The sequence below is a fragment of the Pleurodeles waltl genome, unplaced genomic scaffold, assembly GCF_031143425.1.
Source record: "Pleurodeles waltl isolate 20211129_DDA unplaced genomic scaffold, aPleWal1.hap1.20221129 scaffold_70, whole genome shotgun sequence".
In the NCBI taxonomy this organism is placed as follows: domain Eukaryota; kingdom Metazoa; phylum Chordata; class Amphibia; order Caudata; family Salamandridae; genus Pleurodeles; species Pleurodeles waltl.
The window spans coordinates 1,177,651-1,193,727 of record NW_027150391.1 but is presented as its reverse complement, the minus strand read 5'-3'; the positions used below and the strand labels follow the sequence as shown (position 1 = coordinate 1,193,727).

The 16,077-nt window shown below is 46.3% G+C and overlaps 3 non-coding genes across 3 annotated transcripts; 1 reads left to right on the top strand and 2 right to left on the bottom strand.

Moving 5' to 3' along the window:
• Positions 1-3,449: 3,449 nt before the first annotated feature.
• TRNAF-GAA (transfer RNA phenylalanine (anticodon GAA)) lies at positions 3,450-3,522 on the bottom strand. The gene has a single exon. It is a non-coding gene; the product is annotated as a tRNA-Phe (tRNA).
• Positions 3,523-5,135: 1,613 nt separating this feature from the next.
• Positions 5,136-5,218, bottom strand: TRNAL-UAA (transfer RNA leucine (anticodon UAA)). Its single transcript has one exon. It is a non-coding gene; the product is annotated as a tRNA-Leu (tRNA).
• A 1,007-nt stretch (positions 5,219-6,225) lies between these two features.
• On the top strand, positions 6,226-6,297 carry TRNAQ-CUG (transfer RNA glutamine (anticodon CUG)). Its single transcript has one exon. It is a non-coding gene; the product is annotated as a tRNA-Gln (tRNA).
• The last annotated feature ends 9,780 nt before the right edge of the window (positions 6,298-16,077 follow it).

Sequence of the window (16,077 nt, the reverse complement as noted above, 5' to 3'; positions counted from 1 at the left end):
GATGCCCAAGAAATGCCAGCGGTTGGTGCAAAGAAGCTCTTACTAGGCTGAAGAACTGTGAATACTGCAGGAACGACAAGGGCTAGAGACTTCCCCTTTGGAGGATGGATCCCCCACGCCTTGGAGAGTCGTGCAGAAGTGTTTTCCCGCCGGATGGACGCCAACAAGCCTTGCTACACGCAAATCGTGCGTTTGGCGTTTTTGGACGCTGCTGGGGCCCAGGAGGGACCAGGAGGTCGCAAATTGGACCTGCAGAGAGAGGGGACGTCGAGCAAGACAAGGAGCCCTCACTGAAGCAGGTAGCACCCGGAGAAGTGCCAGAAACAGGCACTACGAGGATGCGTGAAACGGTGCTCGCCGAAGTTGCACAAAGGAGTCCCACGTCGCCGGAGACCAACTTAGAAAGTCGTGCAATGCAGGTTAGAGTGCCGTGGACCGAGGCTTGGCTGTGCACGGAGGATTTCCGCCGGAAGTGCACAGGGGCCGGAGAAGCTTGCAAAGTCGCGGTTCCCAGCAATGCAGCCCAGCGAGGTGAGGCAAGGACTTACCTCCACCAAACTTGGGCTGAAGAGTCACTGGACTGTGGGGGTCACTTGGACGGTGTCGCTGGATTCGAGGGACCTCGCTCGTCGTGCTGAGAGGAGACCCAAGGGACCGGAGATGCAGCTTTTTGGTGCCTGCGGTTGCAGGGGGAAGATTCCGTCGACCCACGGGAGATTTCTTCGGAGCTTCTGGTGCAGAGAGGAGGCAGGCTACCCCCACAGCATGCACAAGCAGGAAAACAGTCGAGAAGGCGGCAGGATCAGCGTTACAGAGTTGCAGTAGTCGTCTTTGCTACTATGTTGCAGGTTTGCAGGCTTCCAGCGCGGTCAGCGGTCGATTCCTTATCAGAAGGTGAAGAGGGAGATGCAGAGGAACTCGGCTGAGCTCATGCATTCGTTATCTAAAGTTTCCCCAGAGACAGAGACCCTAAATAGCCGGAAAAGAGGGTTTGGCTACCTAGGAGAGAGGAAAGGCTACTAACACCTGAAGGAGCCTATCACAAGGAGTCTCTGACGTCACCTGGTGGCACTGGCCACTCAGAGCAGTCCAGTGTGCCAGCAGCACCTCTGTTTCCAAGATGGCAGAGGTCTGGAGCACACTGGAGGAGCTCTGGACACCTCCCAGGGGAGGTGCAGGTCAGGGGAGTGGTCACTCCCCTTTCCTTTGTCCAGTTTCGCGCCAGAGCAGGGGCTAAGGGGTCCCTGAACCGGTGTAGACTGGCTTATGCAGAATTGGGCACATCTGTGCCCAACAAAGCATTTCCAGAGGCTGGGGGAGGCTACTCCTCCCCTGCCTTCACACCATTTTCCAAAGGGAGAGGGTGTCACACCCTCTCTCAGAGGAAGTTCTTTGTTCTGCCATCCTGGGCCAGGCCTGGCTGGACCCCAGGAGGGCAGCTGCCTGTCTGAGGGGTTGGCAGCAGCAGCAGCTGCAGTGAAACCCCAGGAAGGGCAGTCTGGCAGTACCAGGGTCTGTGCTACAGACCACTGGGATCATGGAATTGTACCAACAATGCCAGGATGGCATAGAGGGGGCAATTCCATGATCATAGACATGTTACATGGCCATATTCGGAGTTACCATGGTGAAGCTACATATAGGTAGTGACCTATATGTAGTGCACGCGTGTAATGGTGTCCCCGCACTCACAAAGTTCAGTGAATTGGCTCTGAACAATGTGGGGGCACCTTGGCTAGTGCCAGGGTGCCCTCACACTAAGTAACTTTGCACCTAACCTTTACCAGGTAAAGGTTAGACATATAGGTGACTTATAAGTTACTTAAGTGCAGTGTAAAATGGCTGTGAAATAACGTGGACGTTATTTCACTCAGGCTGCAGTGGCAGGCCTGTGTAAGAATTGTCAGAGCTCCCTATGGGTGGCAAAAGAAATGCTGCAGCCCATAGGGATCTCCTGGAACCCCAATACCCTGGGTACCTCAGTACCATATACTAGGGAATTATAAGGGTGTTCCAGTAAGCCAATGTAAATTGGTAAAATTGGTCACTAGCCTGTTAGTGACAATTTGAAAGTAATGAGAGAGCATAACCACTGAGGTTCTGGTTAGCAGAGCCTCAGTGAGACAGTTAGGCACCACACAGGGAACTTATACATGCACACCTATGAGCACTGGGGCCCTGTGTGACAGGGTCCCAGTGACACATACATATAGGCCACAAACCTATGAGCACTGGGGTCCTGACCAGCAGGATCCCAGTGACACATAACAACCATACTGAAAACATAGTGTTTTCACTATGAGCACTGAGGCCTGGCTATCAGGCTCCCAGTGAAACAGTGAAAACAGTGACAAACACCCTGACATACACTCACAAACAGGCCAAAAGTGGGGGTAACAAGGCTAGAAAGAGGCTACCTTCTCACACTGTCACTGCTGCCCGGGACCTGTTACTAAGGGACCTTTACCTGGTCACTAGGATAGCGCCCTGGGTGTAAAGGAATGAGACGCCCCCTCTGGTGAATACAGTGAGGCAGCGGGGGGCCACAGCGGTGACTGGGCTCTGAACCCCCACATCTCAACCCCCCAAAGCCTCCCCCCACCAGATCCCTGAGTCACTCTCAGCTCTGCCACTGCTGACAAGTTATTGTTTGGGGGGTGATGTGTGGCGGGAGGGAGTGAGAGGGAGATGGGAGGGTAAAGAAAGGGCCTCATGGTGTGTTAGAAGCAGGACCTGTGGCATATCGAAAAATGATGAAAGCGCTTTAAAAATAGAATCACTCACAGCTCTGTCAGTGCTGACAAGTTGCCGGGTGGGAGGTTGTTGACTGTGACAGGGGTGAGGGAGATGAGAGGGCGAGGGGAGAGTCTGACAGGGTGTTAGAAGCAGAGACAGGTTAAAAGTGATGAAATGACTTTAAACTGAACCCCCGCACCGAGGGAGAGGGCTGCTGTGCACTGAGCTCCGCAGAGATGGACAACCGCTCTTATTTCCAGACTCAGAATCCCGGCTCCGCTGTGACAAGCGCCGCGCACAGCACATGGACAGAGGGGCTGTTGATGGAAGTTAGATGGGAGGGAATGTCTCTCTCACGCCCGAGACCTCAGATGGTTTTAGATGACGAGTTTCCTCGGCAGCCGCAGCACCTGTTCCCGTCTCTAAAAATGCATTAAAACCTCAGATCAGTGAACGCGCAGGTTACACAGAAAACAGAAACTGTTCTGAGCATTAAAGACACTGACGAAGAGGAGGAGTCCCAGGTGGGATGAGGAAGGGCTGAGGTGAGGGAGGAGGGTGGACAAGGGACAGGGGTGGGATAAGAAGAATGATGGTTTGAAAGCGAGAGGGAGGGGGCAGGAGGGACAACGCAAAACCAGAGGGGGAATAAATGAGGGGAGTGTGAAGGAAATTATATATAAATACCAAAAAAGTCACAAAAGTGTCCCTGCTGCCGAAACCCGGGATCGAACCAGGGACCTTTAGATCTTCAGTCTAACGCTCTCCCAACTGAGCTATTTCGGCAGATGGGATAACACTATAGATGCAGCCCTTGTAGCACTAAGCAATGAGTGATGTGATGTATTCTGTGAGGTGTCACTGAGGGGTGATCTGCTCCCCTGTAAATCGCTGTTAAATCCTTTTCATTGCGGTTATTAAGGGGGCTCCGGGTCTGCCCAGGATCAACCAGCGCCGGATGGAGGCTCTGTACCAGCACCTGGCACCTGGAGCGGCCGCACAAAGACTCCTTTTCTGCCCCAATTACATGAGAGAGAGAGAGAGAGAGAGATAAGAGAGTGCAGGAGAGAGAACCAGCTGAGAGAGAGAGAGAGCAGCACAGAAAGAGAAAGAAGGAGAGAGAGGGAGATGAGACACTCCGCAGCTTCCTTCTCCGTGACCCCCGCGGGGGTGAGAGCGGGGGGGGGGGGGGGATTGATAATAAATGCGTTTTCGCGTCAGACGGATAATAATATAACCCACAGCTCCAGACCCCGCTTAGGAGAATCATTGGAAAAAGTCTTCAGTGGGGCGGAAATATGAGTGAGTGGAATAACTGATGGACGCCCCAGGAGACAGTCATTGAACCGCGAATAATCTCTATAAAATAATAACAAACACACCCGGCAGTGGTGCTCTTGTCACCGATGCAAGACACCAGCAAACCACAGACATCCTGCGGCCCCGTGGCCCTGTGGATAACGCGTTGGATTAATATGGAGCTTTGGAGACGTTCAAGGGTCGTGGGTTCGAGTCACTGTTACTTTTACACAGATTTCCTCAGATCATGGCTGGAACGGTAAGTATTCATCTTGAATCCGTGCAAGTAATTCTCCCAGGTATTAAACTCTCCCACCATGGCCTGTATTACAGATACAGCCCGGGGGCGCAACAGGCGCGTGAGCTCCTTTTCTGCTCCCCTGGGGCACTATGGGATTACAGAGGGGGCTGCAGATGCTTGAGCCCCCCCTCAGTGGTACTCACAGGGTACTCTGCGGCCAGCGCTATCTCCAGAGTGTGATCTTTCCACATTCATGTGATTTCAGACTTTTTCACCTGTGACCTAATGTTTTACTTATGATTTTTTTCAAAGAATGCTTGATGGGTGCTGTTTTAATGTAACATTTCCAGTCTGTAATACATTTAAGGAGTGAGCTACAACCCTTGTTAGGTTTGTTCTTTCTACCAATTCATAGTGAGCTGCTGCATGAAGCTGGGCTCTGCTGTCAGTGCAGCTTCAGAGAAGTAAAGGTGACTGCTGACAACCTCACTCTTGTCACAAATCATGACTGCAGCTCCTGGGGTCAGCCTTGTAAGACCCCCAATAAAAGCTTCCGGTGCGCTCGTGCATGTTACCTCTCAGTCCAACCTGGAACCGGATGCGGAAAATGTGGCTCTTTCCAGAGTCACCGATTTATGTTTTTCAAGTTCTACAAAGAAACGTGATCTCACAGGTGCTCGTCACTCACAAACACCAGGGGGCGCTGCAGTATGATTTCCCCACTTGAAAAAACATAACGAGATTATATCTATTTCAGATGAAAGAATGTTACCTTTGGGTTTTTGTAGACACAGCGGATAAACAGTAACAATGTGATAATTTAGAAACAAGATGTATATTTGGCTGAGAATAAAATCTCTACCAGAAGTGGGGCTCGAACCCACGCGGACACATGTCCATTGGATCTTAAGTCCAACGCCTTAACCACTCGGCCATCCTGGTAACCATATGCACCCTGCTACCATTCCATCCCACAAGTTTCAGAGCTGTGTGTGAGGCCCCGATGTCCTATAATGATATTGTTGTTAGAGTAAAGAAGTACCCATTCCCCACAGGAGGTAATACCAGGTAGGTCCAGGGGAATAGTGTTGATCGGACAACAGCCATTTCACAAACTAACACATCTGAATTACACTCAGTCACTGAGCAGCATTTCAGGTGTGAGCTGTGTGTACCTGTTGGAATTGTAGCGCTTGGAAGGCTCGGCACCGGCGCTACAGCGCTTCACTAACTTGCACTCCACCCCGTGTGTAAACAAGATCCTGTCGGTGATTCCCCTGAGGCCGCCCCCTCTGAGCACCGGGCCAGGAGCAGGACCTGTCAGATGTGGAAATTACACATGAGATACAAATCTGACACCGAGGTGCTCTGACTTTATAGGGAGGCAGGTGATGGTACCTTGGAGGGGGGAGGAGCCTGGACTCGGCCTCACATCAACTCAAACATGTCCACTGATGCGGAAGTGACCGAAGTTTAACAGTGGGGTCACTTTTAGCTGTGGATTCTTCATGTGATGAAATGTGAGGGGCCAGACAGGAAACTAAACTCACTCGTGGCAAATAATATTTTAACCATCTCACGGCAGCTCAACCGGCTCCAAAAGCAGCCCTGGAGCTGCAGTCCGCCGGGAAGAGGCCAGAGTAGCGGAAAGGAGGAGGGGGTCACCTCCAACCCACCGCCCCATGTGATGGAAAGACGAGCCACACCTGAAAAAACAAGGTTTGTGAACTTTTAAAGCCATCTTAGCGTTGGTGACTCCAGCAGAAAAGGAAGGTGATTTCTCTGGCATCAAAAAGGGATCACGACCTTGAATGTACCCCATTATTTTAGCAGCAGTGACTGACACCCCAGAGCTTCATTGGAAAGAGGTCAGAAATAATCAGTCCAGCGGGTGTCAGGGCCCTGCAGTCCAGGAATGAAAGCTTCCGGTGGGGGTGACAGTTTCAGCCGGTTCCATGGTGTAATGGTCAGCACTCTGGACTCTGAATCCAGCGATCCGAGTTCAAATCTCGGTGGGACCTGAGGTTTAATATTTCTCTATAATTCTACTTCACCCCGCACCAGTGTTGACAATGATCACTGAATAATGACAGACCTGTCACCTATCTATTTCGCTGGAAGCAGAACAGGTCGTCTTTTAGAAGCTGAAAGTTTTTATGGAGTGAAGTTGATAGAGTTCAAAGGTCGCCGTGTGAAGCTCCTCGTCTGACACCTTCACACAAGCGGCCAAATACCAGGGCTTAGTTTTCAACTCGATGCACCTGCCCTTGTTTTTGGGGACCCGCACAGATTTGTCTCCATCAGATATTTAGGAGCGGAACAGCTTGAAAACTCAGAGAGGGGGGAAGAGAAAGACGCCAAAACCATCACACAAGAACAAAGCAGGAGCCTGTCCGGGGGAGATAAGGTGGCAAGGAGTGCCTGGCAGTTATTTAAAGAGGCAGTAGGTGTTTTTAACAATACCAGCCTTGGTATTTGGTGTCCAGAGAACAGTGGTTAATTTTTAAATAAACCTACTGGTGCCCAAAGCTCTCCTTGAAAACATTGAGCTGTTGTAATTAAATGTGCGCACACAGACTACTGAGGCAGCGTAATCCTAAAGCCATCTCAGACCTCTTTAATCCATTTACAGCCACTCCCGGCCCCTTCAGCTCACGCTTGCAGGTGACGCTTTTTCGTTTTTCTCTTCCTCTGTCTTTCCTATATGCATCTTTTGCTCGCAGTAAATGCTTGAGGCAGAAAAATAAGTGAACGGAATTACACTAAATTTGGAACAAAACTAGATTCTGTTCTGCAGATTACACTTTTTGTGGTTTCATGTGAATCCATTCAGTAGTTTTGGAGTAATTTAAGGCCAGGAAATATAGATATCTAGGGACATGACCCCTCTGCAGATTCATTTGCCCCCGTGCTGATATCCAATTGGCTGCTAATACTTCAACAAGGAAGTGTTGGTAGCCATCATGGGACGCAGCTTCACCCGAGTCCCAGAAAACAAATTCCCAAAAAAGAAAAGGGGCCAGGGTAAAGTCACCCTGACTTCCTACCCTGGTGCTGGGGTCCCTGAGGGACCCTGCTAGGGCTAAAAATCATATATTTTCTACTTGTTTTGCCTGCGGGTGGGCCGGTTGCTGGGTTATTTGGGCCTTAATAGAGGAGGGGGCACACAAGGCCCCCCTTTTTGGACTTTAATAAGCTACGGGGACCATCACCTTCCCAGTGCATTTTTGCAAAATTGTCGGGGGACTGCACAGCCCCCGCACCCTGGGGACCATCAACTTACTGGGGCAGAATTATTTTTTAAGGTTGGGGAGGCCAGATGGCCTGGTGGGCTGTAGCCCTTGTGACCACTACCTTCCCAGGGCTATGTCCGTATTAGAGGGGGGCTGCGCAGCTCCGTTGAGGAGCCATTGATGGCCCTGGGGACCGCCACCCGCCAGGGTCAGCTCCTGCTATGTTCCGTGGTGCTTACCCCCTGGACATAGCTGTTTGCTGTGGCTTGGCTACAGCTTTGAACTGCAGACAAGCCACAGCAAACACTGCAGTTTCTGAAAGTGGCACCTGTCAAGCAGGTCCTGCTGTCACAGAGTGGGGTTTTCATGGCTGTTCCCTGAACACAGGTATGCATGCAGGGAAAGGAGATGAAAGGTTTGCTTGAGCAATTAAGGAGTTGCTGTTAAAAGCAACTCCTTGGGACCGCAGGCTTCCCCCGTAGTCCCAGATAGCCCATAAAGAGCACGTACTAAGAAAAAAATATAATAGTCAGGGACCTCAGGGGAGGCCTTGAGACTTCCTCTGCTGTCCCAGATAGCCAGTAAAGGGCATGTACTAAGAAAAAACAAATAGTCAGAGACCTCGGGGGAGGCTTTGAGACTTCTCCCACGGTCACAGATAGCCCATAACGGTAAGATTTATAAAAATATGTGGTCCCAGATAGCCCAGAAGGGCTAAAAAAAGAGCATATTCAACAACAAAAAAACAATAGCTCACGGGAAGGTCACAGACCTTCACACTGTCTGTTGACGGTTTGAGTCCAGCCAGACTCATTTCCCTCCTTTAATGTTTTTTTAGGTAGAAATTTTTAAGTCTTATAATAAAGGTGATCGTACACTTTTTACATGACAAATACATTTTTGTTTTAAAAATGTGCAGAAATATCTAATTTTAAGTATATCATACATCAAAGCCTAAAACGTCTCTATCTCTCTCTCTCTCACTCACTTTGTCTCACTCTCTCTTTCAATCTTGTTCTCCCACTCACACACCCACTCAGACACTTACGCATCACTCACAGACCCACTCAGACACTCATGCACCCACTAACAGACGCACTCAGACCCTCGTGCACCCGCTCACAGACCCACTCAGACAGTTACGCACCCACTCACTGACCCACTCAGACTCTCACACACCCACTCACAGACCCACTGACACCCTCATGCACCAACTCACAGACCTGCGCACACACTGACGCACCCACTAAAACACTGATGTACGCACTCTCACACCCAGACACTTTCCAAGCCACTCTCGCCCCCAGATACTCCCTCTCACACCTATTCTAACATCCAGGCACCAGTTATAGTTACCTTAAGGCACAAGTTATAGATACTTGAGCTAAGTCTAAATATAACTGGTGAAATTCTATGGTTTTATCCATTTAAAATATATGCCTAACTATAACATCCCTGTAACCTTTGGTTTTTCCAGTGAACATATATATATATATATATATATATATATATATATATATTTTCTTTCTCACTAATGTTGATTTATTCAGTACAATAAAGGTTTTAGTTATAGGAGACATATAAATGCAACCATGTCAAAATTCTTTTCATCTGAGCCTCCTCAACAACACAATCATAATGTGCCAAAATCATACCTTAAATGATACGTATATGGAATAAGTACTTCCACCATATATGTATAAGTAGAATTAATGTACTTCTTTATATAATGCATATCTCTGCACATGTACGTAAAGTTATCTCCAATCTACGTTCAAAAATTAAGTTTCAAAAAGATAACAAGGCCAATGTTAGTAAGGGAAGGAGGGGCCACATTCACACGCCTCCTTTGACCCCAGGGACCACCACCTCCCTGGGTCTAGGCTGATTTTCAATAGGGGAAGGTGGGGCTGTGTTTGGCCCCTGGAACCACCACATCCCCGAGGCCAGGCCATACAAATACAAAAAAGGGGGCCATGTGGTCCCCCCCCGGAGCCATTAATGGCTGTGGGGACCACATTTCCCAGACCTGATCCCTATGTCCCTAGGTGCCCACCCTTGAACATAGAGCACAGTGTAAGTCTGAAAGTAGCAGGTGGAATCAGGAAACTGCTATCGCCCACTGGGAGCAGACTTTTTATCTGTTTCCCTGCCCACTGTCAAGCAGGCCGGAAAACAGATTAAAAAATTGCTCCCACATGCAGGGAGCAGCATTTTTTGCTGCTCTCTGCATGCAGGAGCATTGCTGGCTCCCGCTGGAGGCGGAGAGCTGGCATGGATCGGCTGGGCAATCAGGGTCAGCCCACGCCCCCAACAGTGCACACTGGTTGCCCTCGCTGGGGCCAGGAAACCCAGCAAGAAGTCACCAGGTCCTGGTGGTATGGTGTCCCTGGGGCCTAAATCGGCCGGGGGGGATGAAAGCCCCCTTCCCTTTTACTAATTGGCTAGGCCCCACTGAATGGGTTCCTGGCCCTGCTGCCACACCCCGCCGCACACGGCTGTTTGTGGCATGGGGCTGGGTGACTATGGAGGGGTTTCCGCATGGCCTGGCCGAAGGCTGTGCACGCCGGTGGATGGATTAATGTAGGGTAATTAAATTTTACTTAACATTTAAAAAAAACAGGAATTCACTGCAAAAACCAAGGTTACAGGGATGTGATAATTAGGAAATAGAATTAAAAAAACATTCAAAGTTCACTAAAAAAGCAAAGGTTAGAGGGACATTATAGTTAGGTTCAGATTTTACACTCACAAAACCATAGCAATTCAACAGTTTATTTATACTTATCTCAAGAAGCTATAACTCGTGCCATAAGGCAACTATAACTCACATCCCTGCCATGCACTGCTAATTACCCTGTATATGACATCAGCAATGACCTCTTTTATGACATCATTCATAATATAACTGCAGCATTTGCAATAAAATCATTGATGCGAAAATTGTGCATGGCGGGGATGCGAGTTATAGTTACCTTAGTGCACTACTTATAGTTTCTTGAGCTAAGTATAACTATTACTGTTGAATATATATAATATATATCAAAACAAAACCCTTTCAGGTTTAGTGTGATGCATAAATTATGCAAAAGAGAAGAGAGATTTTTGGGTAGCTCCCAGATTTAGGTGGAGAGCTGCTCCAGTATAGAGCACCCTACAACACCAGTGACGCTCAACAATAGCTCCCCTCAAATGTCTGTTTTTCTAGCAAAGTTTTTAAGCATAGGATTAGCACAGTGCCATCCTTGCCAAGCTGTAAATGACAAAAGTCTTTCACCACTCCAGGCACAGTATTACAGCTTTGAATTGGTAAAATGCTATTCAAGCCAACCTGGAATGAGCAAAAGAAACCCCTGGCATGTGTTTCACTAGCATTGAAACTCTTCAGAGAGGTTTAGCTGCGCTCCACCTAAACTGGGAACTACCCAGAGAAACCCCTGACATGTGTTTCGCTAGCACTATAACTCTTTAGAGAGGTTTAGCTGCACTCCACCTAAACCGGGAACTACCCAGAGTTCTCTCTTTACATATATATATATGAAAAGAGAGAACTCTGGGTAGTTCCCGGTTTAGGTGGAGTGCAGCTAAACCTCTCTAAAGAGTTATAGTGCTAGCGAAACACATGTCAGGGGTTTCTCTGGGTATATATATATATATATATATATATATATATATATATATATCAATGGTTTTCAAACTTGTTAATGACGCACTCCCGCACCCCCCAGTTGGAAAAAATATATAATTGGGCCCCCCATTAGAATTTTCCATCACTATTCAATTAAGTTGGCAATGTTTAAATATGTCTAGACTTATTTAAACATTGAAGTTAACTTCTGTTACCTTTTTACAAATGCAATAAACATTTTTCTCCTTAAAACAAAGCACTATTTTCTTTATTATCCTTCCTTTGGCCAGAGCCTGGTACCCCCGCTGGGATCACTTGGGGCCCACCCCCCAGTTTGAAAACCCCTGATATATATATATATATATATATATTGCAAACAAAAGTGTCCTCAGTGAAAGCGCACTCCCAACAGGTTAAAATAGGGAAATAACGAAGTCAGTAACTCACAATGAATTCCTTTAATAATTTTTGTTATTCCAGGCGTTATCTCAAAAAATCATCTCTGGACACGTGTTTCTGGGTTTATCCCGTCATTAGCAGAGAAAAACTAAAAAATATATCAACCTTGTAGGTGCAGCCATTGCTGGAAGTGTTCCAGACATCTCTTTCCTTTTTAAAGACCACGTGCATGGCTCATTCAGCTAATTTAATTGCAGGCACCTGATCAATCTGTTTAGATACCAGCTCAAGTGCATGCCGGTTACGGTAGTCCTGCACATTTGTATTGCACCATAAGTGGGTTGCTGGAGCCAAACAAAATAATGAGAAAAGTACTTAACCTCAGTAGGTGAATTCAAAGTGAATTTCCAAATTAACTGTGAATGTCCCAACCTGCTGCTCAAAGTGTGACAATCCATTTTAGTCACAACGACCTGCTCAGAACATAGTGGTGCTGCTTTCCCAGCAGGACAAGCTGGTGATTTATTGCAAACAAAAGTAAACCGGGAACTACCCAGAGCAACCCCTGACATGTGTTTCGCTAGCACTATAACTCTCCAGAGAAGTTTAGCTGCACTCCACCTAAACCGGGAACTACCCAGAGTTCTCTCTTCTCATATATATATAGCAATGGTTTTCAAACTTGTTAATGCCGCACCCACGTGGGAAAAAATATATCATTGGGCCCCCATTCGAATTTTTCATCACTATTCAATTAAGTTGGCAATGTTTAAATATGTCTAGACTTATTTAAACATTGAACTTAAGTTCTGTTACCTTTTTACAAGTGCAATAAACATTTTTCTCCTTAAAGAAAAGCACTATTTTCTTTACAATCCTTCTTTTGGCCAGAGCCTGGCACCCCGCTGGGATCACTTGGGGCCCACCCCCCCAGTTTGAAGACCCCTGATATATATATATGTATATCAACCATTTGTTTCTGGTACAGCTAAGAGCTGGAAGGCAAAAACAAATGTATAAAATTGTCAGGATTCTTATGTAAAATGGAAATTATACATTTTTTGCTATAATAATCATTTTAAAATTATTTAGACAGCATTTAAACACTTTTTAACTAGATTTTTTCATGTGTTTGTCATTTTAAGTGCATGTTTTCTAAGTGAAGAAATAGCAGATTTCACTGCTTTTCACATTGTTTTTACCATCCTGGTCTTAGAAACACGGTGCAGGCTAATGATAGAAGCATTTGCAATGCATTAGGTCTCGCATTTTTAGGTCAAGCGTGCAAGTGTTGTAATCATCAGTGGGCTTTTAACCACGCCCACTACATGCCCATCAATATCACTCATTCATGGTCTTGCCTTCCAAAAATCCTTTGTTATCATTGGTTAATGTTTTACGTTTGTCCCTCATTGGGGCAGTTTTGTTACTGCCTTGGTCATCTACCCTGTCACATGGATAATTGCACGTTTGCCGATATGTTTGACTGTGAGCAAACTTCTTTTTCCTTATGTGTCTCTCCTTCATGCTCATGGCGGCCGTGGCACTTTGAATCGGCTTGCTAATATCAACTGTTTTACTTTTCAATTTCAATTTATGCAGCAAGAAAAGTCCAGTTAGGAATTTACAAGGTTAATAGCTCTAACTCGAGCAAACGCTTGCTTATGGATATGGCTATTGCCGTTGTAAATGACAATGTCTGTTGCCATGCGTTTTAGTTTTAAGTGGAAAATGCTTTAATTATACCACTGGCACAGCCAGTCTCCCATGCAAGAGTATGCTCCAGTTTTAAGTTAAAAAAAATATTGCTCAGCAAAACAAACACAGTAAACTTAATCAGACAATTAGTGACGTGGCCACACTACATGTAGAAACAAGCATTTACAATGCAACGGGTCTCGTATTTCGTTGAGTTAGAGCTATTAGCGTTGTAAACTCCTAACCGGACTTTTCTTGCCACATTAATTGTAAGAAACAAAAACGAGCGCAATCTCGCTGTGTAAAACCCAGCACGATCGCACTACGAAATAAAGAGAAAAAGTAGTCCAGAAACCATACGAAAAACATGAAACCACAATTGTTTTCAGTACTTTGGTCAGTGTGCTCGTGGAGAGCTAAACACCGGAAAAGGCATGACATATGCATGCCTTCCACTAATGAAAGCAAGCGGATTTTAAAAGGCAAGCCCACAAACCAATGAAAGTGGCTGACGTAATATGGGCGTGGTTAGAAGCCCAATGAGAGATTACAGCAGGGGGAGTGCTTTGCGCTCTACCCTAAAAGAGTTAGCAGCACACCTATTAAGGACTGTCCTCACCACCGCACTATTAACGTATTTCACAATCACGCGCAGGACATCAGATTTCGGGAGCAACTTGATTTTAAAGTGAATGATGATGATTTGATATCCCTGCTACTGCGAAAATACTTGTGAAGACTTCAGGCCTGCAAAACATTAAAACGATAAGCTCAAAACACACAGCAGCAAAATAAAAGACGACCATAACCCTTTACGTACTAATTTTTGTAGCGTGCTTCAAATAAACGATAATTCGGAACCTACTGCCAGAGCCTTCTTTTTATCCGCCTGCCTATAAAGAGTACTCCATGCCAACTTCCCAGCCTGTGGTCCAGGGACCCCTGAGGGTCTGCGACACCTCCTCAGGGTGTCCGCGACTGCTTAGAAATTGAAATAGTATTAACAGATTAGGTCTCCAGCTTTCAGTAATGACTCGGTAGGAAGCCCCGGATTCCCATAATGGTCCAATGGGGAGTCCCCCGGTTCCATTAATCATAAAGTGGGGTCCACAGATGTCAAAGGGTTGGGAACCATTGCTCCATGCTATTCAGAAAGAGTTCTGTCATAAACACAGAAGCAAGGATCTGCCAATTCCAGCTCTGGGAAAGATCACAATTGTGTTACTTCCAAATCAGACAGCCGCTACTTCCACCGAAGCCATCATAATAGCATCCTTAAAAGAGAACAGGAGCTCTAAAGAACATGCTGTGGGACTTTAGAGTGGCAGGCACAGTTACAGAGGAAGGATGAACGTGGATACTATAAACACTGGTTTAGTGGAAACCCCTAAACCCTCACCATCTTGCCAGCAACAGCGGACCAAAGAGGACGAGACTAGCCCAGAAATGGTTGAATATGTGCTTTCGAAAAGTGGCCTAGAAAAATAAAAATAATATTGTAGAAACGGGAAATGCAAGAGAACAACAACGCCAAAGAATGCTAGACCAAACAAAATCACTGTGGACAGCACTATTTATACACATTTCACATAAAATGAATATTTATTGAGCTCACGCTTGTGCCACGTCCCCAACAAACAAATGTGATCTTGAGGGGTGGTTTAGATTGGAAAAGATGCTGTGCATAGTTCTCTATTCAAAACAAAATTTTGTGCAGAACAATTTCTTAAAAGGAACATCTCTGCTGGAGTAAAATTCAAAAAAATAGTTTGGGAGATAATACAGTCTTGGCATAGCTGCTAGTGAAAATGTCCCTCTGCAACATGGCCTTCCTTTTAGGATTGTCTTAGTGACACCTAAACACAAGGCTCAACTGTTCAACAAAAAACATACCTTCAGACATGAAGCACCGCATCGAGCCGAGAGGAGAAAGGATTGCGGCTCGGAATAAAGGAAAAACTGAAACCAGGAGGAGGAGGAGGGGCCATCACATGCTGGAACAGGAGAAAGCCTGACGTAGGGTGATGGCCAAAAAAATGTTCTCTTAGTGAATGCTCCCTGGATAGGAACTTAGCACGCAAAGGAGGGACATTTAGCACAAAGCACCAATGAAAGTGAAGCATTTAAGACAAACACAACAAAGAACAAAAGGCGAGACCGGGCATGGTTAAAAGCCCTTATTGAATGCAACACGTCTTGCAGACAGCGCTGCACGCTGCCAAGCTCGCCCTAAAGCCGCATGTGATAAGCAGTCACTGCACACAGTGTTTGGGTCCATGACATGCCACCCACTAGGATGCAGAAGCACTTACAGAGTAACAACCTTACCCCAGCACCGGAAGAGCAGGGACAGCACAGTGCCACCATGCACTTCTGTTACCCACAGCTGTCACCATAAAGGGTGCAGAACTGAAGAGACTCTAGTGCCAGTTTCGCTTTGATAGCTCTTATTGCAGACAAAAGAAAAAAATTAAAAAAGGCTTGTATCCTATGAGAAACTGGGTTGTTGGTTGAGGGGGTGAAATTCTACTCTACCGACAGCTACAATCCTTGTCAGTGTGAGCCCCAAAAAGACACAAAATTAACTTGTGATTGACTCTATGGTAGCTTGGCAAAATAGGCAATCAGGCTTAACTTAGAGGCAATTAGTAAAATATTTATGCAGCACTTGAACAGTAATAATGAGAAAACATGTCACCAGAAAAATCAGACACCAGTTTAGAAAAACAAACTTTTAATAAATCATTTGACAGCAAAATGACAAAAATCCAATCAGTAGAATCAGTTATGATTTTTTAAAGTTTAAAGTGAAAAATAGCATGTAAGAGATCAACAGCTGACAT